This window comes from Bos javanicus, chromosome 23 (assembly GCF_032452875.1).
Source record: "Bos javanicus breed banteng chromosome 23, ARS-OSU_banteng_1.0, whole genome shotgun sequence".
NCBI lineage: Eukaryota > Metazoa > Chordata > Mammalia > Artiodactyla > Bovidae > Bos > Bos javanicus.
In genome coordinates, this window is record NC_083890.1 from 40,768,723 (window position 1) to 40,795,234 (window position 26,512).

General features: G+C 43.9%; 1 protein-coding gene and 1 long non-coding RNA gene across 18 annotated transcripts in view; one reads left to right on the top strand and one right to left on the bottom strand.

Moving 5' to 3' along the window:
- Positions 1–831: 831 nt before the first annotated feature.
- LOC133236662 (uncharacterized) lies at positions 832–14,768 on the bottom strand. 3 transcript variants are annotated; one of them, XR_009732968.1, is made up of 5 exons: positions 14,671–14,768; positions 13,138–14,063; positions 6,236–6,299; positions 2,273–2,463; positions 832–1,460 (listed from the first exon to the last, which is right to left on the bottom strand). It is a non-coding gene; the product is annotated as an uncharacterized LOC133236662 (long non-coding RNA). The 3 variants fall into 3 exon arrangements; XR_009732966.1 differs by lacking the exon at positions 14,671–14,768 and having other exon boundaries at positions 13,138–14,581; XR_009732967.1 differs by lacking the exons at positions 6,236–6,299; positions 14,671–14,768 and having other exon boundaries at positions 13,662–14,574.
- A 154-nt stretch (positions 14,769–14,922) lies between these two features.
- Positions 14,923–26,512, top strand: part of ATXN1 (ataxin 1) — a 421,040-nt gene continuing 409,450 nt past the window's right edge. For 13 of the 15 annotated variants that reach the window (XM_061398786.1, XM_061398793.1, XM_061398792.1 and 10 more), the window contains exons 1-2: positions 14,923–15,115; positions 23,290–23,404. The gene's annotated coding sequence lies outside the window, so the exon portion shown is untranslated. Of the gene's footprint in view, positions 15,116–15,958; positions 16,363–16,391; positions 22,593–23,289; positions 23,405–26,512 lie in introns of those variants that run through there. The other 2 variants (XM_061398797.1, XM_061398798.1) reach the window with 2 other exon arrangements.

Here is a 26,512-nt window from a genome sequence, read left to right on the forward strand (position 1 = left end):
CTGAAGTGTGCCTTTATTACTGCTTCCCTAGAAATAATTCACTTAAGATAATTCTACCCTCCCCCCACCCACAAATCTGTAACCAGACAATGGAGAGAGCCAGTAAAACTAGCCAGAGTAGTCAAAAGGGTCAAATTGATTCTCAAAGCAAAGAATGCCAATATTTCTCCATCGTAAAAATAGAATAAAACATTGCCAAAATCACATGCAGGAACAAGAAATTAAAAGGCTGAATAAAAATGCAAAATTTAGAAGACTTTATTGCTAAAGTAGCCATGAATTACTGATTAACTTTCTTAAAAAAAAAACAAACAGCAAAAAATAACATTTTTTATAATAGTTGATTGAGAATAGTTTTTGTTAACAAACATATGTACCCACTGGAAAAAATGATCTATGAATATATAGGACATTCAAACAAGGATATAATTAGTATTATATAAACTTAAAATAAGCAAAATCAAGATTTCAACAAATTGAGAAGTTCTGAACTGTTTCAGTATACTTCCTTTCACTGCTGCTGCTGCTGCTAAGTCGCTTCAGTCATGTCCGACTCTGTGTGACCCCACAGACGGCAGCCTACCAGCTCCCCTGGCCCTGGGATTCTCCAGGCAAGAACACTGGAGTGGGTTGCTACTTCCTTCTCCAATGCATGAAAGTGAAAAATGAAAGTGAAGTCGCACAGTCGTGTCTGACTCTTAGCGACCCCATGGACTGCAGCCCACCAGGCTCCTCTGTCCATGGGATTTTCCAGGCAAGAGTACTGGAGTGGGGTGCCATTGCCTTCTCAGTTCCTTCACTAAGAAGATAAAAACCCCTTTTTGCTCTTCCCCTGGAGGAGGGCATAGCAACCCACTCCAGTAATCTTGCCTGGAGAATTCCATGGGCAGAGGAGCCTGGCGGGCTACAGTCTATGAGGTTACAAAGAATAAGACACGACTGAAGCGACTTAGCACACACGCACACCCCTCTCTTCAGTTAAGGCCAGGAGAAATTCTTAGGCCAGTAAAGCTCGGGGTGGGAAGTCATTGCATTAAGACTGCTCTCTTTTGCCAATGCTTCTTAATCCCTATGTACCAGTCTTCCTTGCTATTTCATGAAAAGAGGATCCCAGCTGGGCCAAATTGTGTGATAGCTATATAATCTAGACACAGTCCCCAGGGGCTTAGAACAAAAATTAACCCCAAATATTTAAACTTGAAAGCTTAGCTATAAAGAATATCTACAAACATTCACAGACCAGTCAGAGATTCTATCCTCTTACAAGAACTCAAGAGGGAAGATTACCATGAGCAAGGTCTTCTAGAATTGGACTTTGCTTATCACGGAAATGTCCGTGGGTGTTAAAACAGAACACACGTTGAACCGAGAAATAGATGTCTTGGGTTCCAGAACTGAATTTGCCACCAACCAGTATAGTCTCTGCCAATTTCTTGCAACTCTTTGGCGGTGATTCCTGTCTATAAAATGAAAGGAAAAAAAATTGAACTAGATTCTGTAAGGATCCTTCCAGGTCTAGCAATTGTGTAAGTTATATTTCTAGATCATGATTAAGGAATAGCCCACCCTCTCCCCATTATTCCACATCCACTTTTTCTTTCTTGCTGATGCACTGAGAGATGGTGATGGGACTGGGAACCTAACTCATTTCCCAGTACCCATCTCAGGTCACTTCTTAGATCCAGAGTCAATTGAATGTGCTTTAACATCCTATCTCCCTAGGTTCCTTTCAGAGAAATCCATTATCATATTTGGTCTTTTTCCTGGCATTAGAATTCCCATGATGTTCCATGGGAACACTAGATCAAAACAAAAAGTATGAGAAAAGCTAGGTTTAGGGCTCCAGGCTGCCATATGTGTTTGTGATGTTCCCCGGAAGACTCAGAATCCATAAATAAATGGATTGCACTCCTTTTAACCTTTGGGAGTTACCGAGTGGATCATGTCAGTGTTGAATAATTGTAACTAGAGCTCGGGGGACCATTTGAAATAGTATGTTTTAAAACGTCATCAATGAGACCTGACATGTGAGAGACTCTTCTGCACTAAGAGCTACAGCGGATGCCACATGGAAGAGCTGCAAACTGGGAGCAAATCCACTCCATCCTACTATGAGCCTTTCCTGTTTTGTCAGCCAGCATGGTTTCCTAAATCTCAAATTGCAGCCGAACTGTTCTGCAATTCCATGGCTAGCTATTTCTGGAGCCTAACACAGCAGGACAAATGTGTACAAGTCCACACAGTATGACAGAAGAATTAAAAATGTATTTACCATCTGTTGGTAGTTTCCTTGTGGGGCTCTTTTCCTCTCCTGCAGCCATGAATAGGGTCTTCTTACCTCCTCCCATCCTCAAAGAACAGAGTTCTGTCCTCAGATCTTTGGATGAAGGGCTTTTTTCCTCCCTCTTTTAAATTTCCCAGACTGTTGAACTCTGGAAGTATTTCAGCTTCTAGGATTGTTTCCTGCAAATATAAAGTGGAGTGAGTCTGTGAACAGGTGGTAGTGTTTTATACGCCTTTGTATGGCCAGGTTACTTTGAGATCCTGGCCTTGAGTTCTGGTGACAGTGGCCTTTGGGAAGTTCAAGAGTAGAACAAGAGAAGTCAAACCCAGGTCAACAGAAAGGAAATTAAACTTTCAGTTAGGCTTGGAAACTCATGTGGGCCCTTTACAATCTATTTAGACCTTACTATGATGGAATGTGTCAGATTCCAGACACAATTTCTGAGAGGAAAGGGTCCTCAGAATGTGACCATGGGCTTCAAGTGAGAGTCATGGCAGCCATGTAGCAGCATGGATAAAAATCATAAGCTGGAGTATAGTTTGGCAAGTTGGGAAACCAGTTAGGTTGCTTTGAAGCCACTTGGCTTATGTAGGAATATTCAGTCCTCAATAAGCATCACTAGTTATAATTTCTGGGACATATATTATTCACTCAAAAATAAAATCTAATAGAGAGTTGTACTAAAAGTGTTGCTTTAGCCAAAATAATTACAATGCAGTGTTACGATTCCACTTGGCCTATATCATTCAGGTAATGACTTGTTAAAAACTCTCAGGCTGTGTAAGTGGATAGCTTCCTACCTTGAAACCAGTGCTGGGTGAGCTTGGACCTTGGGCAGGTCCCCTTAAACTGCCAGCCTCAGTTTAATCATCAAAGAAATGGGAAGCATGATCTCAAGGTCACCGGACTGCGGTGGGGATTTAGATGAAATGACATCTGCCAAGCTCTCCCCATGTTGCCTGGCACAGAATAACAGCTTGATAAATGGCAGCTTTTAACAATTATTATTACTGAAAGCTGGCGCTATGCTTTTTCTGTTTTTCCTCAAAACTTGCTGTCAGGTTTGTACATTGTCTTCAATTCTAGTTTCAAATTTTGTTTTTAAAAAGTCCTTCACAAATCTGAGCCTGACTATGAATTCAGCTCTTTCTGATCCAGTCTTACTAGGCGTACCAGATATGATTAAGTCAAAGATCAATAGAACATGTGGACACAATGCGTTGGTTTTGGATTAGCTTATAATGAGGGAATCATTGTGCTAGAACTTAAAACTTTGCACATAGTAGGTCCTGAAAAATATTACTGACTCATTAATTCATTTAAATGGTTGATAAACCTTTAGTCTGTCGTGTGCCAAGGACTGTTCTAGATATTTGGGGTTTATCTGTGAATACAACAGATAAAACCTCTGCTCTCGACAAAAAATAAATAAAGGAAATGACTCAGAACGTTCTAAGGTAACACATCGATGGAATAACAGAGCAGAGCAAAGTGGATCAGGAAAGTCAGGGGTCCAGTTTTAAGTAGGGTGGTCAGAGCAGGCTTTGCTGGGAGGTTTTTAATTTCCTAAGCAAAAACGCTGAAGAAAGTGATGGAGCGAGCCATGTGGATATTCAGCATTCCAAGCCAAAGGACCAGCAAGTAGGAGAGGCCCGGAGGCAAGGGAGCACCTGGTTGTTTGGGGTCGGAGCTGTGGGACTGAGGAGGAGAGAGAGAGGCAGGGGATCTGAAAGACAGAGGGCATCCCGACGGTGTGCAACCTCGGAGGTCACGGGAGGACTTTGACTCCAGGTGGAAGATGACATTTCACACGCTTTCGAGCAAAGCTGTGGCATCACCTCACGCAGAAGCCCCAGTCAGGCCTGAGGCCGACACGGTGGAAGCAGAGAGAGGATTCAGGAGTTCAGTCCGAACATTCTGATGAAGGGTGGTGGTGGTTCCGCTCCAGCAGCAGCAGCCCAGGTGGTGAGAAATGGTCCGGATACATTTTTAGAGGGTAAAAATTGGATTTGGTGGCAGGTTGGATGTGGGGGTGTGAAAGAAAGAGAGGAGTCAAGGTGCTTCTTGGCCTGAGCCCTTGGAAGGACGGAGCTGCCATTTCCTGAGATGAGTGTGTGAGGACTGTACCATCCTTCTCACGGAGACTCTGAGAACAGACACTTAGGGATTCTAGGCTCCAGTGGAAGGCCTCCCTCCACCTGCTGGGGGAAGCCTCTTGAAACCAACGAGCTTTCGGATGTGCTTTTGAAAGATGGGACTCAGACTGAGTTTTTCCTAAGGACTTTTATAAGACTCAAATGAACAGTTTACAAAAAGGGCAGCAGTTTTGGGGGTTGTATTTCCTCTTCCGTGCCAAACAATTAATTGTGTTTTTAGTATTTTCCTCACCCCTACTCCACACAGAGAAATACCACTTCTTTTTCTTTTAAAGTTTTATCTATTTATTTTTTAAATATTTGTTTATTTATTTGGCTGCTGTGGGTCTTAAGTGCTGCACACAGGATCTCCCATCTTCGTTGTGGCACGCAGGATCTTTGGGTGCAGCATGTGAACTCTCAGTTGCAGCATTCGGGATCTAGTTCCTTGACCAGGAATGGAACCCAGGTCTCCTGCATTGGGAGTGCGGAGGCTTAGCCACTGGACCACGAGGGAAGTCCCTGAAATGCCACTTCTCAAGAGGAGAGCTGCTGTGGCATCCTGGCACCAGTAGAGGGAGCCGAGGAGCCCTGGGAAGACCTTTGAGCTGTGGCCCAGTGTGGGAGGAGACAGGTCTATCTCAGACCTCTGCAACCTCTGTGCTTGGGCCAGAAGCCGGGTGTTTCTGGGAGGATGGGAAGGTAGTTCTAGAACTCTCTTGCCAGCTTTCCTATTCCACTGCAACTTTTGTTTATTGTTGTGGTCATGGCTAGAAGAGCAAACACACATCCAGAACTGATTACCGATGTGTATCTATAGAGGGAAGACAGTGGGCCATCTATGTAAATACAGACAAGAAAGAATGCAACGCATCTGTTGCCATTGCTCTAGTACAAACGGTGTCTGAATTTCCTGGGGCTGTGGAAAAAAAAAATTGGGTGGCCTCAAACAAGAGAAATTTATTCTCCCACAATTCTGGAGACCAGAAGCCTAACGTCAAGGTGTCAGCAGGGACCTGTTCCCTCTGAGGCTTTACGGAAGAATCTTTCCTTGCTTCTTCTAGCTCTCCATGGTTTCTGGCCATTCTTGGCTTTCCTTGGCTGGGGGGAGCATAGCTCCAGTCTCTGCCTCCGTCTTCATGTGGCTGCTCCTTCTCCCCCGTGTCTCTTCTGTGACTCCTGTTCTTAGGAGGACGGTAGTCATATTGGACATAGGGTCCACCCTAATCCAGTAAGACTTTATCTCAACTAATTACATCTGTACATGCTAAATCACTTCAGTCATGTCTGACTCTTTGGGACCCTATGGACTGTAGCCCACCAGGCTCCTCTGTCCATGGGATTCTCCAGGCAAGAATACTGGAGTGGGCTGCTATGCCTTCCTCCAGCAGATCTTCCCAACCCAGGGAGGGAACCAGCGTCTCTGGTGTCTTCTGCATTGTAGGTGGGTTTTTCACCACTAGCGCCACCTATGTGGAGAGACTCTATTTCCAAATAAAGCCATACTCACGGCACTGGGGACTAATATATCTCTCCGGGAATACAAGTCAACCCACAACAATGGGAACTCGCAGGGAGAACTGACTAGTTGGGGTGCCACATAAATGGAGCAATAAAAGGAAAACAGTGACATGTGAAATTGTAAGTGGAGGTCAGACGGGTTTGGGAGTAACAGGAAATATTAGATAAGAGACGCTCTCATTTAGGAGACTCTTTCCATCTGTGCTTACGGCCCTGATTTTTTTCTTTTCTGTCAGAGTTAAAAAAAAAATTGTATAAATAAAAAGAATAAGAAAATAGCACTTAGCTGACTCACACGTTGGGCAGAGCCACAAACTCTTGTGATAACTTCGCAGAAATGTTGGTGCTTGAGCTGGATCCTGGAGGATGGGAATAAAAATTACCCTGCAGAGAAGGGCTTCCCAGGTAGGGAGAAAGTATATGGAAAAACACAATGTTATTTAGGCGATCCCTTTACGCCTTAAGTAGGGTGAAGAGTGTCTAAAAGCAACGCCCAGATTGTCTGCTTAATCTCTATTACTAAGAAATGGTATTAAAGAAAGGAAGAGGCAGAGATGTTTCTGGTTTTGATAAATGCACAAATCAGCACACAGTAACCTGAGGAACTCTAGGAGCATCTCTAAGGCGGAGTTCGTTCTTGGACACATTTGCCAAAGCACAAATATGGAAACCCCGCCCTCAGCCAGATCTGAAGAAATCAAAAGGCTGATGTGGTATAAATTCCTCTGCCCTGATTGCATAAAGGAGATGTGCCAACATTTTTTTCTCTGATATATTCCTTTCTGCACAGAGAGCTGAACTGGGTTCTTAAAAACCTGATCGTGAACTGAGATAGGCAATTCTGAATCACCACCAGGATCTAGGAAAATTAACTCCTCACTGATCTTCCTAGATAAGCTCCCAATCTTGCTGCCTCTCAGATCAGCACCGGGATCTGGTGAGGTTTCTGCCACAGAGCAACTCCCTTTTTTGGCATAAGAATGTACAGGATGCCAGTAAAGTTCACGCTGGGTCATCTAAGTCTCTTTAAATGCGCGATGATTCATTGCTGGGGGTGGGGGCGAGAGGAGTGAGGGGGAAGGAAGTGCTGAGCTGAGAGGCGGAGCGAAGTCATTATGAAATTGACTGCAGAAAAGCTGGCGCTGGGAGTGCTGGGGTCACATGGTCTTACTATTGGTATTTCAGCTACAAGTTTTAAACCAGAGGTAGGGGGAGGGGTTGGGAAGCATCACCTTGAAGCCTGATCGGCTTTCAGAGGAGATGCTTCCGTTGATGGCTGGCATGTTGATTAGAATTACAATGGGCGTATTAATTTCTCTTTTTATCTGACAAAAAAAGAAAAGTTCTCCCATGACAGTATGGCTAGCAGAATAAGAATCTGGCTGTAAGTGGTGTGAGTGAACCGTTTGTCTTTTTCTACTTGATTTACTTGCATTCTAGCTGACAGGGTCTTCCATTCTGTGCATTCATTTTGTACTTAAAAAGGGATTGTTTGTAATTTACAGTTGAAGCCTGAGTGCTATTAGTCGGCTCGGTCAGAGAGCATAGACAGCAGGAGCAATCGCTCCATGTCAGTGCCAGGGCACAAAGCAAATTTGGATCTTCAGTCATCAGTCTTGAGAGCTCCCCAAAGTTACCCAGCAGTTAAACTGTGGAGCGGCCCTGCCGCACAGGGCTTCTGCAAATAACAAACTGCCTGACAAACCCTGCTGAAATCCTGACACGGACAGTTTCCTCTACTTGTTTATGTCAAAAGGCAAAGTTTGCCAATGCATTTTTCTCTGACTCTTCCTCTTTGGGGTAAACTTGGTAAATTCCTCATAAAATGATTGTCTTAAACTCTGACCTGCATTTGGATCAGCTTTTCCTAGCCGAAACAGACTCAAGAAAAACAAAGGCACGGTAAGAGCTTATAGCTATGTGTTTTAATGTCTTGAAGTCAGAATAACAATGTGATGGCTATTGTTCTCCCTGATCTTAGTTTGAAGGCACCCCAAGCTTTACCCTCACAACCTATCAACAGCCTCTATCTTAAGTGTAAACAATGGTGGCTTTGGGCTTTGGTTTTAATTTGGAAAATATATTTCTTTCGAGGAAACAAAATGCCAAGTTGTTAATGATGTGCTTTTAATAGCTTTCCAAATGCTCCTGGCCAATACTGAGCAAAGTTCAATTCACTCATTCTGAGCCTTAAAATGTTCATTTTAATTTCATATAAGAAGAGCTATGTTCTATAGATGCATAAAACCACAAATTCTGTTACTTCATAAGTCACTGCAGTACATTCAATGTTGATAATACTTATATTGATGAAAATGTATCTAGGTCTTGCTTGCAAAATAAATGGTAATGGTTAAAATTCATCTCTTTTCTGGACATGTCCTATTGTACTAAATATATTAGAAATTGTTAAAAAAAAAAAACAACCCCACAGATTTCCTTTTGGCTTTGATTTGTTTTCTAGTGAAGCAGTAACTGTATACTTTTCATTATCCACGCCTAAAGCCATTTCTTATTAAAAGATGTCACCCTCAACCATTCAGCTGTCACTCCAGAAAGTGTGTGCTTTCTAAAACAGAGAACAAGTTTTCCATCAGCTTCCCAGGGTGGCAAAGTATCTGAGGCCTGTCCCTACCCCACCCCGAGAGACTGACTCTTAACAAATTTTTAGTCTAACATAAAGCCTAACAAATTTTTGTTTGCTGGCCCATAGCATATCTCAGGATTATGCATTTACCAATAGCTTACTCTCACAGATCATTTTAATAAGGGGTAAAGTCCATGTTGGGCTTCCGGGGTGACTTAGTTGGTAAAGAATCTGCCCGCAATGCAGGAGACCTGGGTTCAATCCCTGGGTCAGGAAGATCCTCTGGAGAAGGGAATGGCAACCCACTCCAGTATTCTTGCCTGGAGAATTCCATGGACAGGGGAGCCTGGCAGGCTGCAGTTCATGGGGTCCCAAAGAGTCAGACATGACTGAGTGACTAACACTCACTTTTCAAGGTCAGTGTTATACACTGCAAGGGGGGAATCTCAGGAAGGTAGAAAAGTAACCAGATTACCTACTGCTGCTGCTAAGTCGCTTCAGTTGTGTCCGACTCTGTATGACCCCATAGACGGCAGCCCACCAGGCTCCCCCGTCCCTGGGATTCTTCTCCAGGCAAGAACACTGGAGTGGGTTGCCATTTCCTTCTCCAATGCATGAAAGTGAAAAGTGAAAGTGAAGTCACTCAGTTGTGTCCGACTCTTCGTGACCCCATGGACTGCAGCCTACCAGGCTCCTCTGTCCATGGGATTTTCCAGGCAAGAGTGCTGGAGTGGGGTGCCATCGCCTTCTCCGAAATTACCTACTACACTACTGCAATAAGGTCTCCAACTATGGTTCTTAGAACTAATTCCTACACCTCCCCAGCCCCAATGTCTTTACTAGTGCTGTCCATTAGAAACATAATGGACACATGTCATTGTAAATCTTATAGTAGTCACAGTAAAATGTAAAAAGAAACAGGTAAGTTAATTTTAACAATATTTTAATTTAACCTAATATATGTAGAATATTTTCATTTTAACATTTAATCAATATAAACATTGAGATACTATATGAATTTATGTGTATATATGTGCATGTGTATGTACGTATATGTTTCAAGTCTTTAAAATCCAAGGTATATTTTACAATTACAGCCCATCTCAAGTGCTTAACAATCATATTGGACAGTACTAGACCTATGCTATTGGAGGAGGAAATGGCAACCCACTCCAGTGTTCTTGCCTGGAGAATCCCAGGGACAGGGGAGCCTGGTGGGCTGCCATCTATGGGGTCGCACAGAGTCGGACACGACTGAAGCGACTCAGCAGCAGCAGCAGACCTATGCTAAAGCACTTGTTTTTGTTTTCATTGTAGACAGAATCTATTTAAAATTGCCTAATATGTGTACTATTAAGTCATAAACTGTCAGCAGATGTTTAAACACAATGATTTTAATTTCACTCTTGACTATTGCTGATGTCACATTCATTACCCAGAAGCCTGTGGTGCTACAGTCTGGTGGAGGGTCAAGAAAGCTGATTCAGAAGCATGTCTTTTAAGAGTCTCCATGCCAAGAACAGAGCCCAGTGACTTCAGTTTGGGTGTGGTGAGTTGACCTCAGAGTCTATTGTGTGAGTGGTTTTCACTTTTGTTTTTAGTTTATTTTACTTCTCTGGTCTCTCAGCTTTATTTGGAAGTGCAGTCTAAGGAAAGCATATTGGTTTTGTAAGCATACTATGGTTTGCTCAGATTTTTAAATGATATATATAGGCTACCACTCTCCTTATAATACCGTGGTTAAAGAACTGTCAGTGTTTCCACTAACTTTGGGGGTTTTATTACACAACCATAACAAATTGCTGCAGGCTGAAATTTGGCAGATCTTTCTTTAGCCTGGAGGAAATTCTTTTTAGCAATTTTTTAAGAAAAAGATATAAATTATTAAATGCTGACCATTTAAATTTACTGTGATTTTTTTTTCTGTTTTGGATAGGCAAGGATATCAGATAAAATATATGTTGTATCTTTACATTTTGGTTGTTTTACAAATTTGAAATATTAATATTAGCTTTATAAATAACTTTGGCTGATGATTTACACAATTCCCTGATCCCCAACCACATTTTCAATGATCCTAGTGTTTGAGCCTTGTATTCGGAAGTCTGATCAATATACTGCTTCTGAGAGGTACTGGAACAATTAACTATGAATCTTTTAAGTTTTATCATGGTAAAAATAGACATTTTTCAAAAGATAAGGTTTGTTTTGCTATGAGCTCCTTGCAGACGGAAATGTCTTACTCATCTTTATAGTCTCAGGGCCTCGTTATTGTAAATGCAAAATGAACAGCTGCTGATAAATAAGTGATAAACACATAAAAATATAGCTCGAGAATGAAGACTGTCTCTGTTGTTCATAAGTTTCTCATTTAAATATTCAATTATTAAATATTTACTATCTGATAACTCGAAAAATCTTAAAAACTATAAAGAACATGTTGCTGGGTCTTCAACCTCTATGATTTCCCTCATTTCTGAACAAATCAGTGGGTTACTCACTTGTTCATTAGTAATAAGTTAATGACTTGTTCATCATTAAACAACTCAATACTGTTCAGGCATGAGCCAATTCCAAAACTTTTTAGAGGCTGAGCTTTATAGCCATCTCATTCATCTCCCAGAACCACTGGAAGATGCAATGTGGAAGGACTGTAAAAAGTATGAAAAGCTACATTGATATAATTGAAACATAAATCTACCCTTCTACAAACATAGAGGATAACCCCCTAAGATGACTGTGAAAGTAAACACACTAAGAAATACCTCTCCTTTCAGCAACATATCTGATTCCAAATGAAGTGAACTTATCTGATATCATATTGAGTTAATTGACCCCAAGATTTTTAGAGAAACAGGAGTGACTCTTACTTGCCTTACTCCGTGTTGTATATCTTTATTTTTCATGGTAGAAAAGATAAGGCATCTTTCTCAAGTATGACTATTGAGGCCCACTTTAAGAATTCAAGCCTGAAACTGTAAATAATTATATCTATATGCTACTGACTATTTAGCTTCCAATCCATTCTATTACTTAGTTGTTACAAGCCGGTGAGCCCTTTGTGTTTGCTTGTCTTTGAACTGTGTAAGAGGCTACGTCCAATGAAGACATACTCTACAATTAAAAAGCCCTTGCGATTTGAAGGGCCTGTACACTTGCTTTATTAAGCACTCTTGTGCTCCCTCTGCTGCCCTGAAGAAAACCTCCATGTCCAAGACCCTGGTATATTCCTTACAGAGTGTTCCCTTGGCAATGATGATGCAGATTTGTGCATAACTCAGGGCCCTTCTGAAATGCAGTACTGTTTGACCAAAGCATGGAATGTTAATGATTTTTCATTTGAAAAGTGCAAAGTAATAAAAGGGAAGGGAATAAAAAGGAATACATTGAAGAATCAAGTTCCACGTTTGTGAATAAATTCATCTAGACAGAGCCCTGGAGTGTAGACAGGGTAATGCACTCAGCAATCACTGTGGGGTAGGGGGTTGGGGTGGGGTAGGGATGTTGGTTACACTGTGATTCAGTAGGTCTCGGGTAGAACTCTCTGAAGGTCTAAAAAGCTTCCAGATGCTGCTCTGAAGACTATGCTTTCAGAAGTACGATGTGATATATAATTATATGATATAAAATATACTTGATAGGCCATTTTAAACCTTTAAAAGTAGACATTACCCTAACAGTGAAGTAGATATGAGTGTTCAAGCAATGCAGAACACAGATTAGGAGGAAGAAGGCTCAGCAGGCCTTATTTTTCAATCTCCTTTAATTGCAAAGTTCAACTCATGCTGGCATGAATGTAGTACCAGGTTTATGAATAGAAGCATAGTACTACAGAGTTGCTTACTGGCTTCTTGAAAACCCTTCTTTCACTGAGTTTTTCTTCGCTGGAGAAGGTATTGTTTTTAAAGAAATCAGGGCCAGTTGTGAGTGTACATTTCATATTTTGCCATCTGAAAATACAACATTTCAGTACTAAAGGTAATGAAACTATATTGTGAGTATTATGTTTATGTTGGACCTTGCAGGAAGAAATAGTTACAGATTTTAACGGCAGATTATGGTTTTAACCTTAATGGCTAAGTAACTAAATGACACAGTTCTTATTAATTGTTCTTACTGTTTGGGTAATAAACATATTTATCTTCCTTGAGGGAACATTTAAATTAATTGACTAACTGTAATCTGAATTATGTGTTTTAATTTGTCTAAGGTTGTTATAATAACTGCTTGCATCAGTATAATAATGAAAGTATTAGCTTTTTTCTTTAACCCCAAATTGTCTAAATGTAAGATGTCTAAAAATAGAGTGGAGGTGGATTGGACAATCTGCTGATTAGGAGTTGGAATGAAAGCATCTCAGTTAAGCCAAAAACATGGCAACCAATATTTTCTGTTATAAAAATATTTTAGATGAATTAATTTTTTATGAAAGCTGTCTGAATCTGAAATGAAGAGCAGAAGTTCTCTTTTTATTCACAGGCCAGTAATAATAATACCTGCCTCACAAAGCATAGGTCTTTTCCCTGCAGAGCCTACAGCTTCTACTCCTTTCAGAAACCCACTCGCCAATTCAGGAGAAAAGATATTATTACCCGGTTATTAACCTTCACCTTGATAATGCTTGTCAACGAACACAACGCCAGGCAGAGCCTTTTCAGGAAACTGATTTTAATTGTCCACTAGAGGCTGTAATGAGACCAACAATGTCACTTTAGACCAAGCCGGGCTTTAAACTGTAACCATCATTGATTTTTAAGTGGAAAAAAAAAAGTTGTAGAAACGAGTAAACAGTAGTAGTTCTTTTAAAATAGACATGTATATGTGCATGGTATTTCAAAATGTGAGAAATATTTCCGGGGCACTACACCTTCTTAGTTAGGATGCTTTTATTTCTGCAACACCTTGGCTCTACAATACAGTTGTTTAAAAGTTGACACATTTCTCTTGGTGATTCTGTATCCTGCTTCAGTTGGTGACTAACGGTTAGATCATAAGTAAATTAAGCCAAAAGATTTCTCAAATACAACTTGCAGTCAAGTGGAGACTTTCAGAGAGAAACTTACGTGGAGGGATTCTATTTCTAGCCATTTGGTTCGAAGCACCTGAAAAAGGTCAAATGTTGCCCGACACCTACCGGCCTTCCAGAATTATCTGCAGCCAGGAGAACGCCGCCGCAATGAGCTCCCTGTAGCATGGCTGTGCCTTCTCCTCCTCCAGGTGGCACACCTGTTGGCCAGGTACCACCAGTCCAAAGAAGAGTCCTTCCCTTCCAGCTAATGCCTGGCGGTGGTACCCACGGAGGGTCGGGTGGCGAGGAACTGAGAACTGCACTTTAAAAACTGAGTCCAGAGGAAGTTCTTACCGCGCGGATTCACGAGAACTGCCATCTGATGCTCGGTTTGCTTTCTCTATCTCCTACACTGGTTACCTCATTTCCGATGAAATTAATGATCCCGAATTAGAGGCGAGAGGAGTGCGCGGGTCGTCTACCCAGGCTCGAGCTGGGTAGTTCCGTGCTCTGAGCAGATTTCCGGACCTGCAGAAAGAGAAAGGAGAGCAGGGTGGTCACCAGCTTTCACAGGCAGGAAAGGCGAGGGTGCACGTGCAGACGGGGGGTTGAGGGGGAGGACCCTTAAAACTTTCCTGAGTTGCACGCCAAGGCGATCCCCGCGGCTCGGTGGGCTGGGTTCCAAAACGCCGAAGCTAAACCGGTTTGAGGGTTAACGTGCGTGAAGGTCGGAGTCAGCCCTCTTAAGACGCTTCTCCGCACGCCCGAAGGGAACGTCGGGATCGGAACCGGCCCACCTCTGCTTCCCCAGAGGGGATTTCACGGGCTCCGGTTTGCAGCCCGGCACCCCTCGGAGAGTCCCTCCAGGGTGCCTGAGTCGCGCCCAGCCTGTGCCTTCACAACTCGATGCAGGGACCCGAGGAGGCGCGCGAGGACCGACCGGTCACCGCTCCAATTACCTCATCGCTTCAGCTCCCCGCCCCTTTCCCAAACCTGGAAGAACTGTCCCCTCCGGTCCCGGTCACCGCTCCCGCCCCGCGTCCCCCAGCCCCCTCCGCCACCCCGATCCCGAGCGGGTCTCGGGGAAACGCGCCCGCCTCCCCGGGGGGACTGCCGGGCCCGGAGATGCGCGCACCCAAGGGTTAAGGGCGCCGGCCGGCGGCCGCGCCGTGCGCTCGCGGTGCTCAGAGCGGCTCGCCCCGCCGCCCCGCCGGAGGGTGGCCCCCCCCAACCCCCGCGAAGTCGGATCCTTGAGCTGCGGCGGCGGCAGCCAACTGCTCCATATTTGGCTTCTATTACACATTTACATACTGGAGCGAGCAAGCGAGCGAGCGCGAGAGAGCGCGAGGGAGGGCGGGCGGAGGGAGGAGGGAGGAGGGGGGAGGAGGAGGAGAGAGCAGAGTATACCGCAGACATCATTTCTACTACAGTGGCGGAGCCGTACAGGACCTGTTTCACTGCAGGGGGATCCAAAACAAGCCCCGTGGAGCAGCAGCCAGAGCTACAGCAGCCGCAAGACACTGTTTCTCTCCCTCTGCCCCCCCTTCCCCACGCAACCCCAGATCCATTTACACTTTACAGTAAGTGGCTATTTTTTTTTTCCTCCTCTGATTCTTTCTCTCCCCCCTCCCCCATCTCCTTCTCCCCTGATTTAGATCAAGATCCCCCCCTACCCCGCTCTCCCGAGAGGGGCAAAAGCAACAACCAGCAAACAAACCCCAGACCCCATTCGGCGGCACGGAAAACAGCTGGAAGAGGAGCGAAGGAAATCGACGCGTCGTGTTGTGTTGTGTTGTGTTGTGTGTGTGTGTGTGTGTGTGTGTGTGTGTACATACACCCTTCCCCGGCTCCAGCCTCCCAGGCCGACTTCCCCAGCTGTGGGCGCTGAGACGACCGGCGGGAGGGTGGTGTGCAGGGGCCGGGTGGGCGCCCGCCCGGCGAGGGGGCGCGCCCGGGCGGGGGGCGCGGGCGGGCGGGGAGATCCGCGACGGCTCCCCACTACGGCGGCTGCCGGTCCGATCGCCAGTGGGGAGAGCCGTGTCCTCTTCCCAGGAGGTGGCGTAGGGGGGAGGCGGCGGCCGGGGGTCTCGCTGTCCCCTCCTCCCGCCGCCCCCTCCTCACTCCTCTCTTCGCAGAGGGCGGCGAGAGCGAGCGGATCTGGAAGAGGGCTGGCTTTACCGCGGGGGCCGCTTGGCCCCGGAGCCCCCCGGGGCGGGGGTCTCCCGACGGAGGCCCGCCCGGGCCGGCGCGCGACTGCGGACCAGGAGGGTCTGCGCCCGCGGCCGGATCGGGACTTTGCGCGCGCCGCCGGTCGGTGGGATCGCGGGGGTCACCGAGGGAGGTGGGCGCGGGGGGAACGGGCGCGCGGTGCCGGGAGCGCGGCCGGAGTAGCGGTGGCGGCTCGGGCGGCTGCCGCCGCCGCCGCCGCCCTGTTGGTACGGCCGCTTCCTGATCATGTGCAGCCGCCGCCGCCGCCCGGAGCCGGGAGCCCGCGAGCGCCCCAGCCCGGGCCGGCGCCCCCGCCAGCGCCGGCGGCCGGAGCCGGGAAGCCGCGGCAGGCGCTGCCCTGCCCGCGCCGGGAGTGAGCGGCTGCGCGGCTGCTGAGAGGGTGAATGAAGCCGGGAGGAGGGGAGGGGGGAGGCGGCGGCGGCGGAGGAGGCGCTGCGGGCGCTGGGATGCGCCCGGAGCCCCGCTGCTCGCTCACTCTGGGCCGGGCCGGAGACTCCGCCACTCCCGCGGCCGCCGCCGCCTCCTACGTGGTTCCAGCGCTGCGCGCAGGCCGGTCCCGCAGGGGGCAGGGCAGGGGGCCGGCCGGGCGGAGCGAGAGGTGAGGCGGCGGCGGAGCGCGGCGTGAGTGTGTGAGTGCGTGTGTGTGTGTGCGCGCCCGCGGGGGAGGGGGCGGCCGGGCCATCGCGGTGGGGAGGGGGCCCCGCCGTGGCCGCTTGGCTGACTCCGCAGTGCCCTGACCCCTCCTCGGCCACCCTCGCCCTCAGGCCGCCTTCCTAAACTCCGCGGCTGGTGCTTTCATTTTATTTCAGACCACGTAGGGGGCTGACTGGAAGCGATGGAACAATTCAGGTTTTCTAGGGAGATTGAGCAAGAACCTTAGTGGGGGGTGGAAGTAGGGTGGTTGTGGAGATCCTGCCAGAAAACAAACAACAACAACAAAAAGCAGTTTCTAAGGACTAGTGGGGTTCAGTTCAATCCCGTGGCTGCTCTGTTTTGTTTTGCTTTCTTGGTATATAATCCTACAGATAAGAGGGTAATATAAATACTTCGAGAGATTGGGAAATTGCTGAAGAGTAGTAAGGGCACACACACACACAGAAAGCCAGTCGGAAGCTGGTTATATAATGCGCGATGTGGCTAAGGAGAATGGCAAGCTATTTTTATTTTGTTTACCGTATGCTGTGCAGTAGGGACTCCTCCGAACTGGTTCTGTCCCCGAAGAGATTCTTAGCTTCCCTGTGAGAGCCACAGGATACAATTAGCAAAATTAGAAGACCCTATTACACCCACAGAATAAAAACTAATGGCTTAGAGTGGCATGCTCCTTGCACATCCTGGAGCTTGCACGGGAATGTGTGTATGCAAATAAGTTCTCCTTTGGCAATCTCGTAGTCACATCTCAATGACATTTGTGTTTTATAATGCAGGCTGTTCTTAATATTTAAACATCATCGTTACATATCGCTCGCAGCAGCGGGTACTTGATGGGTTATTTTTAGGCACAGCTAGTTACTTTTTCGACCGTGTTAGCTAAGCCATCTCGTTTGGGTTTCTGAGGAACCCTACAGTTCCTGGAAGCCCTCGTCTTAAGCCCACCTTGTGGTTTATTTGGTGGATGAGGGTAGTTTGACACTTGAGCTTTTTTTGGAATGGAGCGTCTGCCTGAAGAAACCACCAGAGAGAAGGATGAGAAAACCCTGCACATGAACTCTTGGAAAGGGATTGCACTCTAAGGGCTAATGCTATGGCATTTAATCTCCTCTGATTGCCCTCTAACTGTGCCTGCATCAGTCAATATTTTAGCAGCTCCACAGATAAATGGGCTTGAGTGCCACCTTCTACAGAAAGCAGAGGTCGAAGGGCTCCCCTGAACCTTCCGCCTGCCTGCCTTTCTCATCTCGTAGATACCTGTCAGCGGGTGTAGGTTTTCGGTGCACTTACTCCATCCCTGATCACTCATGTAATTAGATCAGGCTGCCATGGCAACAGACAGTGTTCTCCCGTCCATTCAGGTGGGTTTGTCTGTGCCTGAACTACTCCCAAGTGTTTGATGCACAGTATTTGTGCTGCCCCAACCAGATGAGAGACTCTTTACTATTTCAGCCGCATCTTCTTTTTTGTCACTTCGGATGGGAGACGCTGAATGAGGCTTCTAGCTACTCAACTTTTATAAAGGAGACCAACAAGCTGTGCTTACTGGGTGCAGTATGTAAATGCATCTCCCCAGACCGTGAAAGGAGCCTGACAGTCCTGCTTGTGAACACATCAACAAGTATTTGGTACTTGCTAGAAACCTTTCAGAGCTGAGGAGCTGAGGAAAGCAACCTTTCTCTTGCAGTTTGTCTGGTGCCTTTGGCCTTGCAGGCACTTAACCCTTTCAAGTGCAAAAGAACTCATCCTTTAGAACCCAAGCTGCCAATAGCGGGGTTTTCTAAAGGATTTATTCAGCGGAAGTAATTTATTTGAGAAGGATATCCCCGTTGTCATATTTAAAAACTTTATGGCCATCCTAATGACACACACAAAAAATGCTACTGGCAGTAGGCAGTCATTCTGAATGTATTCATTCTTAACTTGGATTTCTTGGCCAGGAGCCTTACCTTGGAGGTAGTAAGTTAAAAGGTTTTTGTCTCAGGTAAGAGATGATACAGGCCTTTAGCTGGTAGACTGATAATGTTTGGTGCTTTTGCACGGTAATTTGTACTCTATTTGGGAATAAAATTTAATGAGCATTTAATAACAGCGAACAACATTCTGCTCTTTGCATTAGGTGGCCACCTTAATAAGCCTTCTATGCAAAGAAAAATAATACTGTTGGGGGAAAAAAGGAAAGTAGCTTTGGTTGCTGAAGCTCTGTGTTGTTCAGGCAATCCAAACAAGAGGGAGTATTTTAATAACTCTGATATTTGAAAGAAAAAATAATTGAGAATAATAATGTCTGGATGTCTGTGTGACCTTGCTAGTCAGTTTACAGTTTTACAACCCCATAGCTAAACTGGTAAATCCTTTTTTTTTTTTTTAAACCTCTGGGGCCTGGATTGAGAGAGCTATTCAGTGTTCCTCACAGAGGGCTTATGAGTTTCTACCCTTTAGTGAGTCTCTGCAGTTGGTAACATGATTGCGACCTGCTCAGATCAAGTGTTGCTGTGTTTAAAGTAAGCCATTCTTTCTAGGAGGTAAATAGATGGGAGAGGCAAGGATATAAAATGAAGCACAGAAGTTTAAGTTTTACACAACGCCTTGGAGGTCCTGACTTACATTTTACTATGTACAGAAAAACACTTTACTGGCAGCCAAATGTGAACGTGTATTTTTGAGTGCACAAATAAATTTGTGTTAAAATAAGTATGAAAAATGTGCTTGATTGGGAACTGTGAAAATGGGTATCTTCCCCTTCTCTTCCGGATTTCATTTTAAGAGGGTTTGATAAACAGAAGTGATATTTAATCAGACTAGGTTTCCTGGCCTCTAATTTGTCTTTTACCCTTGCAAATAGATTCAAGAATAACTCTTCAGCCATCAGACTGTACATGTAGCTGGCCTTACGTTTCAATAGGTCTAAGTCAGTTGTCTGGGGGTCCCAGGAAAGGCCAGCCTAAAGAGCTTATTAAAATATTAATAAACATGCTTCTGTGACTTCTTGTTTTGTTGTCATTACAGAGTTTGATTCACATTCCTTTTGTATAATGTGCCTTTATTTTTTTTCCATTCTGAAATGTCAAGTGGATTTTCTGTTTGCACTTACCTTGAATGACAGTTTTTGATGACTAACGCATGGTAACACCGGCTCATTTTGTTTCCTATGAGAAGTTAGTCAATAAACATGTTTTTACTAAAAGCCTGAAATTTAGCGAAGGTAGGAGTGAATGTTAATTCTTTAAACTATAGTTGTCTGCAAGTAACACATAGTTTTGATTCTGAAAAGCTTAAATACGTGCATATGTGAGATGACATAGTGCAGCAAGACAGAATATTATTTTTATGGGGAGACAGATGATTTGATTTCCATTGCTTTATATCTTTTGATATGTGCAGCTTAACTGCTTCAAAGAGCAGATTTAGTTCTGCTTATACTTCCCAGCTTATCAGAAGCAGGCTCTCCTTATTTTGTGAAAAGATCGAAAATAAGAAATCATAGAAATTCCAAAAGAGATAATAATTTCTGTTCTAAGGCGTTCCACACAGGACTGCCCTTTTTTAAAGAAAGACTTTTATAGTCCTCAATTATGCTGTTCAAATTTTAATTTAATTTAATTCAGTTTAATAAAATACACATTCAAAATTTCTTTAAGAGGTGATAAGTGTATACTCTGTGCTAGTTTTAAGAGAATATTTTCAAATGTTGGCTGAAAAAGTTGTAATTGGATCAAGGTTTTAAAAATATGTAAATGCTTAAAATTCCAGGAGTAATAAAAAGGCTTAGGTAAATAATCTTTAATGGTGGAAACAGTTTTCAGAAATCTCTTTCCTATTTCATAATTTATGTATCTTTGTCTTTATCAGTGTAGTAGTATATTTTATAATCCTTATAAATCTGAACTTTTCAGGCTAATGCACTATAAATTCATGTACTACCTATTGCCACCTCAAATGTACTAAAACATGTTTAGAACTATTAAAGACAAAAAAGCAACAAGCATTATATCCTCTTTGACACATTTGATGGGAGCAGAACTGTTTCATTGATTTTTTAAAAATACAACTTTTAATGCATCCCATTTGTGAAGTGATGAAAAAGCACCAATGATGGCAATAATGCAAGCAAAAATTGTATACTAAACCTGAATGTTACTTTTCAGAAAACTCACTGTAATGTAATCAGTTTGAGGCTTCAGGGGGCAGAGGCTCCCCTGGTGATGGCATTTGGGTTCAGGCTAAGAGGAAGTTCTCTTTTTTCTACTTAGGTGCTCTTTAATGGATACCTTTTGAGTTATTTATCAGAAGTTTTTAGTCATCACTGTTATAGCTGCTAACCTGTAAATGCTTATGCTTCTAGCATTCAAATGCTAGAATTCTAGAATTCAAATGCTAGATATTTTTTCTATCACCGTGTATGGCATATTTTCTTTTATTGCACCCTTAACTTTGGCCTACTCTCCCTGAAGTATTTATGTTTTCTTCTGTATCTACATTATTTGTATAGTATCTCCTCTTTACTGTCACATCAGTATTACTTAGGCCACCTTTCTATCTCCCACTATTTATAGTGTTGTGTTATGTTGCTCTGCTGTGCTTTTTAAATATTAAAAATTCCACTTTTAGTAGATATATTGTCTTAAACAGTCTATAGGCTATTTTATTGTACGTTGTCTGTATATTTTTGCAGTGAGTCCATTCTGCCTTGCTTTTATTTTTGGCTTCTTCCCTCTGATGGAACCCAGCAAGTTATGTTAACTCTTTAGTTACTCTAACTGGTGTAGCAACACAGATACTTTTGAAATAAGCAGGCATACCGATGCGAGAGTAAATTAATATTTTACAGCATTTGCATCATGTTTGACTGTTCTCTGCACTTCAGCAGAATAGGAGGAGACTGTAATTTGGACTCTATAAAATCTTATCTGCCAGGTGATAGGTAAATAGGATAGTGTGCACACACGTCGATACACAAGCCAACACTCTCAATTGTTAGCTCATAAAGCAAGCACTCTGCAAATCCATGGTACCTGCACATTGTTTGAAAATGATGATCAAGGATTTTGAGGCTTCATTTGAGATGTTACTAGATAAAATCAAGATCACCCCCTGGCCCTTAAACCAAGTACTGTGTAAGAATAAATAGAATATTGTGAGCTTTTATTTAACTTGGCCACTATTAATGTTTGTAACTCAACAAGCTTTTTACTGGAGGGCTTGTCTTCCAAGGACTTCAGAGATGTGATAGTCTAGAAAGGCTTCCTCCTTTCTCTACACTTAACTGTTTGGGATTTCCCAGGTGGCGCTAGTGGTAAAGAACCTGCCTGCCAATGCAGGAAACCAAAGAGACGAGAGACTTGGGTTCGATCTGTTCGGAAGATCCCCTGGAGGAGGGTGTGGCAACCCACTCCAGTATTCTTGACTGGAGAATCCAATGGACAGAGGAAACTGGTGGGGTACAGTCCATAGGGTCATAAAGAGTTGGCCATGACTGAAACAACAGCACACAGACCTAACTGTTTACAGATGGGGAAACCAAGGCCTAGAGAACTTCCTTCTGCATGTCAGTCTATGGCATGCAAATGAGGCCTAAATAAATAGTTGGTGAATGGATTAGCTAGAAGTAAGAATACTTTGGCTACTATTCATTACTTTGCAAAGTGTTGGAAAGCAATCGACATTATTTTCCTTTCCAGCTGGGCTGTGCTCTTAAAAATAGTGAGTGTGTATGGATGAAAATAATCATGAGATGTGTTGCCATGTACCCAAGGCTAATTGGCTCACTTACCTGTTTACAGATTATTCACATTGGAGATCATATTCATAGCTCCAGAATAGTTTCTTTCTGACACCCAATATAATCCTGGGCCTTCTCCTTCCTACTGTTACCTGGCGTGGGCTTAGGAAACCCAAACTAAATTTAAAACCAGCCTAAGCAAATATGCAGATCAGCTCCAGTAATGAAAGGCTGAAAAAAAAAAATCAGCAATGACGAGTTTGGGGATTAGTTTATAATAACTGTGCTCCTGATTCTATTTAATGTGGACAGTTGGGAACTACCAGTATTTAAAAATATGCTTTGAATAGATAGGAAAGTATGTTAGCAGATCGAGTCCTCAACTTCTTCTGTTTCTATGCATAGGTGTTTACCTCACAAAAACTACTAGGAGCGCCAGGCTCCCTGATGGAAAGGTATATGGAAGATTGATTCATTCTGTTTCATTCATCCATTCACGCATTCACTCATTCATCCTACAGTGGGTAATCTTTCCTTAAACATGCTCAAGGTGTTATGGCAGAATGAAAATCAAGTAGATGTACATTCAGTAATTAAATCCTTTAAAGTTCAGAGGAAACTCTAGTGAGTATATGCATACTTAAATTTTTTTTCTGCGTTTGATTCTTTTTTTCTATCCCATTAGACTGGTATGCTAACAACTGTGCTCTGTGTCATGATTGTGCCTAAAGTTGCATGTTGATAGTAAGATATGCCTCATGAAAATTAGTCTTTGGCTCAATTACTATTCAGTCCATGCCCATTTCCACCTGATAGTCCCGTAATGACCAGCATGTGTTTATGAGGTGATTCGTTAGAATCTTAGAGAAAAGATTGACAGTAGCTGGCTCAAATGGAGAGACCAAGCTTTTAATTTGATTGAAGGGATGACCTTTTTGTGTGTTGGCCTCCCTCCGAGCCCTGTTGAATCAAACCAGATCTGCCTTTTAAGCTGGCTGGTGCCTGTGTAATTCTCATAAAACGATGCAAAATTTGATGTTCTTAAAGTTTAGATTTCCCTGCATGGTGTCTTCAGGTGGAATTATTTTTTAAAGCCATTCGTGCTGTTTCTCATTTTGGATTTCCTCTTCTGCACCCCCTTGACCACTGCAGGAGGAGCCGGCTGCAAATCACCGAGGTGTTCCATTCAAGCTGCAGATTTGTCTGTCGTCTTTGGACAGCAGTCTCTTCCTCCACGGCTGCTTTGGGGGAGTCCAACACCCATTGGGTAAGAGTTTTGCGATGCTCTCTGGTTTCTATCTGAGGATAAAGTCTGGCCTGGGAAAATCGCTTACTAGTCATACTTTAGCACTTTACAGACTGTTGAAGATAATTGTCTTTGCAAACTGTACTGTGTGGGAAATGGAGAAATCGCAGAGAGGTGTTTTTTTTTTTTTTAAACTTGGATTCAGGTATCCTCCTTTTTGGTTTATTTGGTTGATAACAGTCTGCCTCTGCCTTGCCGATGGTTCATTATTGTGTGCTGGGGTTGAGCCTGATCGTTTTAATTGTCACCTGTACTTGGAGCCTATGAGCAGGTTTTGCTACCAAACGGTTACCTTAAGTCACTGTCTCCATGTTTTAGGTCGTGGTCGTTGTGTGACTGTGGTGCAGGGAGATAGCTTGTTGGTTCCGTAGCAACCCATGTTGGCTGGATCTTGAATTTCTTTGTGTCAGTTTTGGATTTGACAACTTCCTGCTTTCTTCATGTACAGTAAATTTTTCTGACCTGGAGAGTCATGCAGACACAGGGTGGATGCAGGGTTGATGACTCATGGTTCTCTGTTGAAGGGAAGACTGCCTGCCTAGAATCAGGAGAGCAGGGGAAGTTAGTTCGAAGTTGGGGCAATAAGGGCTTGGGAACACTGGTATTCGCAACCAGAGGAGATTGTGAAATCGATCCCCTCTTTCTGTTTGCCTTGGGAGTAGTCCTGCTCCAAGCTGTGGAAATAGACCAGTTCAGAGGTTCTCGAGCCTGGCGGGACACCAGAATCGCCAGGAGAGGTTAAAAAAAAAAAAGAAAAAAATAGAACCGGGACTCCACCCTAGACCCACTGAATCCAAATGAACCGGAATGTTCTCTTGGAGTCACACTGATGTTCCACTGCTGTGTCGTGGGCTGGATCTGGTGGTCTCAAGGCAGCTCTTCCCAAGTCATGTTCTGTTTCTTTCCCTGATAAGATGCATCGACCACTTTTATCCAACCTTACATACAGAAATTTGGATTTTCAGCTCATGTTTAAGAGGCGAATCCTTGCTTTATCAGAATGTTCATTTTGAAACTGATTCACTAGATTTCTTTAAATAAAGAGCTTGCCCCTCGTCCCTGACACCCTGCTTCTAAGGTCCAGTTTTTTAAGTTCTATATAAATTCCGTGGTATTTAAAATAAGGATGCGGGGCTCTGGAACCAGCCTGTCTGAATTTAAGATATAGAAGTGCCACTGTAACCTTGCTGGGCCTCAGTTTCTTCATGTGTAAGATGGAGATCATATGAGAACTTCCGCTAGGGCTGCTGTGAGGTTGGAACGATGTAATATTTGTACACTGGACAGAATAGTAACCTGGTATATGGTTTATGATCCATGAACATAAGCTATCACTGTGAGCATGTGACTTGTCTTGACAGGGTGATTGTAACGTTCTTGTTTGGTGATGGTTGCTCCTTAACCATAAGTGACGAGGAGTAAGTAAATATCCCTGTACCTTGGTCTTTGGACCAACAGTGTGGACATTTGCAGCCCCGAGAGCCAAAAGGCCTTTTATTTATTTTTCTGGATTTTGTGTTAGTCTGCCTCGATTCCTGACCCAGGATCCCTGTGTGTTGTTTTTCTACTGTAGGATGAACTGCTGAGTTGCAGGCGTAAGTGAAGTTATTTGTGGTCTGAGTGAAAACTCACACACACACACACACACACACACCTGAATGATTGAAGTACGGTGACTCAGGAAGGGGGATCAGTAAAGTCCTACTGGGGTGCAAGGCAGGGGAGGGGGGAAGTTATCACACACGTTCTGTCCTTGTGAAATATGGAACTGGGTACTTTATATTTTATGGGCCTTCGGTTAGGGAGGTGTCTTTTAAAAGGAAATAGAATAACTCCGGAATTATGTGCAGAGGGAAGCCTCATGAGGTCTGTAAGTATCAACTCCATTGAAAGGGGTGCAGTGTCTTATTGCTAGTTTCTCTCTTAGGGGTATTATCCATTTTAGGCAGAAAGTTCTCACATTCACATTTTTGGGGAAGTAGCTTAATTGCACATGTGGTTAATACATATGCAATTTTTTTTTTAATCTGCGGTGTTTAAAGAGAGTCATGTGTTAAAACAAGAATGTCTCAAGAATTTTATTATGAAAAAATCAGGCAGCAAACAGTCCTGTCTCTCAGTCAGTACGGGAAGCTTATTGAGAAGAGATCCAGGTTTCTGTAGTACCTGGTACAGTGCATGAAGGGTTGTAGGAATGTTCGTATTGTATTACTGACAAAGTAGTAGAGTCACCTTGAGTTTTAAGCAGCTGACATGTCCTAGGATCACATTTAAAGGAAGCGTATAAGTATTAGCTAAACATGATGCATAAATAATGGCCTCATTACAGTCCTCACAATTGATGGCTAAACGTGAGGAGGGAAACAGTATCATTCATGTTGTACCTTGTTATAGTCATTAGGTTTTTTAAAAAAAAAAACCTAGATTACAGTTATTTTAGGTTCTAGCTATTTTATCAATGTTGCTGTTGTTTACCTGCTAAGTTGTGCCCGAATCCTCGTGACCCCCATAGACTGTAGCCCACCAGGCTCCTCAGTCCATGTTATTTCCCAGGCAAGAATATTGAAGTCGGTTGCCATTTCCTTCTCCGGGGGATCTTCCCAACCCAGGGATTGAACCTGCATCTCCTGCATTGGCAGGAGGATTCTTTACCACTGAGCCACCAGGGAAGCCATATCAATATAATATAGCTATAGCAAGTTATGACTTACCTTTTTCACAGGCACTGTCTGTATAAAGAAATGATTCATTCATTTATTCAATGTGTACTTTTTTTTTTTTTTACTACTGCACAGAGTGAGTAAGAGCTACCAGAAGGAGGTTATATTCTTCATGGTCAAGTAGGGGAAAGAAGACATGCTCTGAAATTACTAATACAGAGCAGGAGGGGGTGGGTTGTGCTTACTGGGGTAGGTTCTAACACAGCGGAAATTCAGAAGAATGATGCTGAGTAGGATGATGGGGAAAACTTGGAGGAGGAAGCACCATTTGGGTTGAACTCTGGAGGCTGGTTAACATTTCTTTGGGAAGAGAAGAGAGGGCGGAAGGATGACTGTTTTGGTGGCTGGG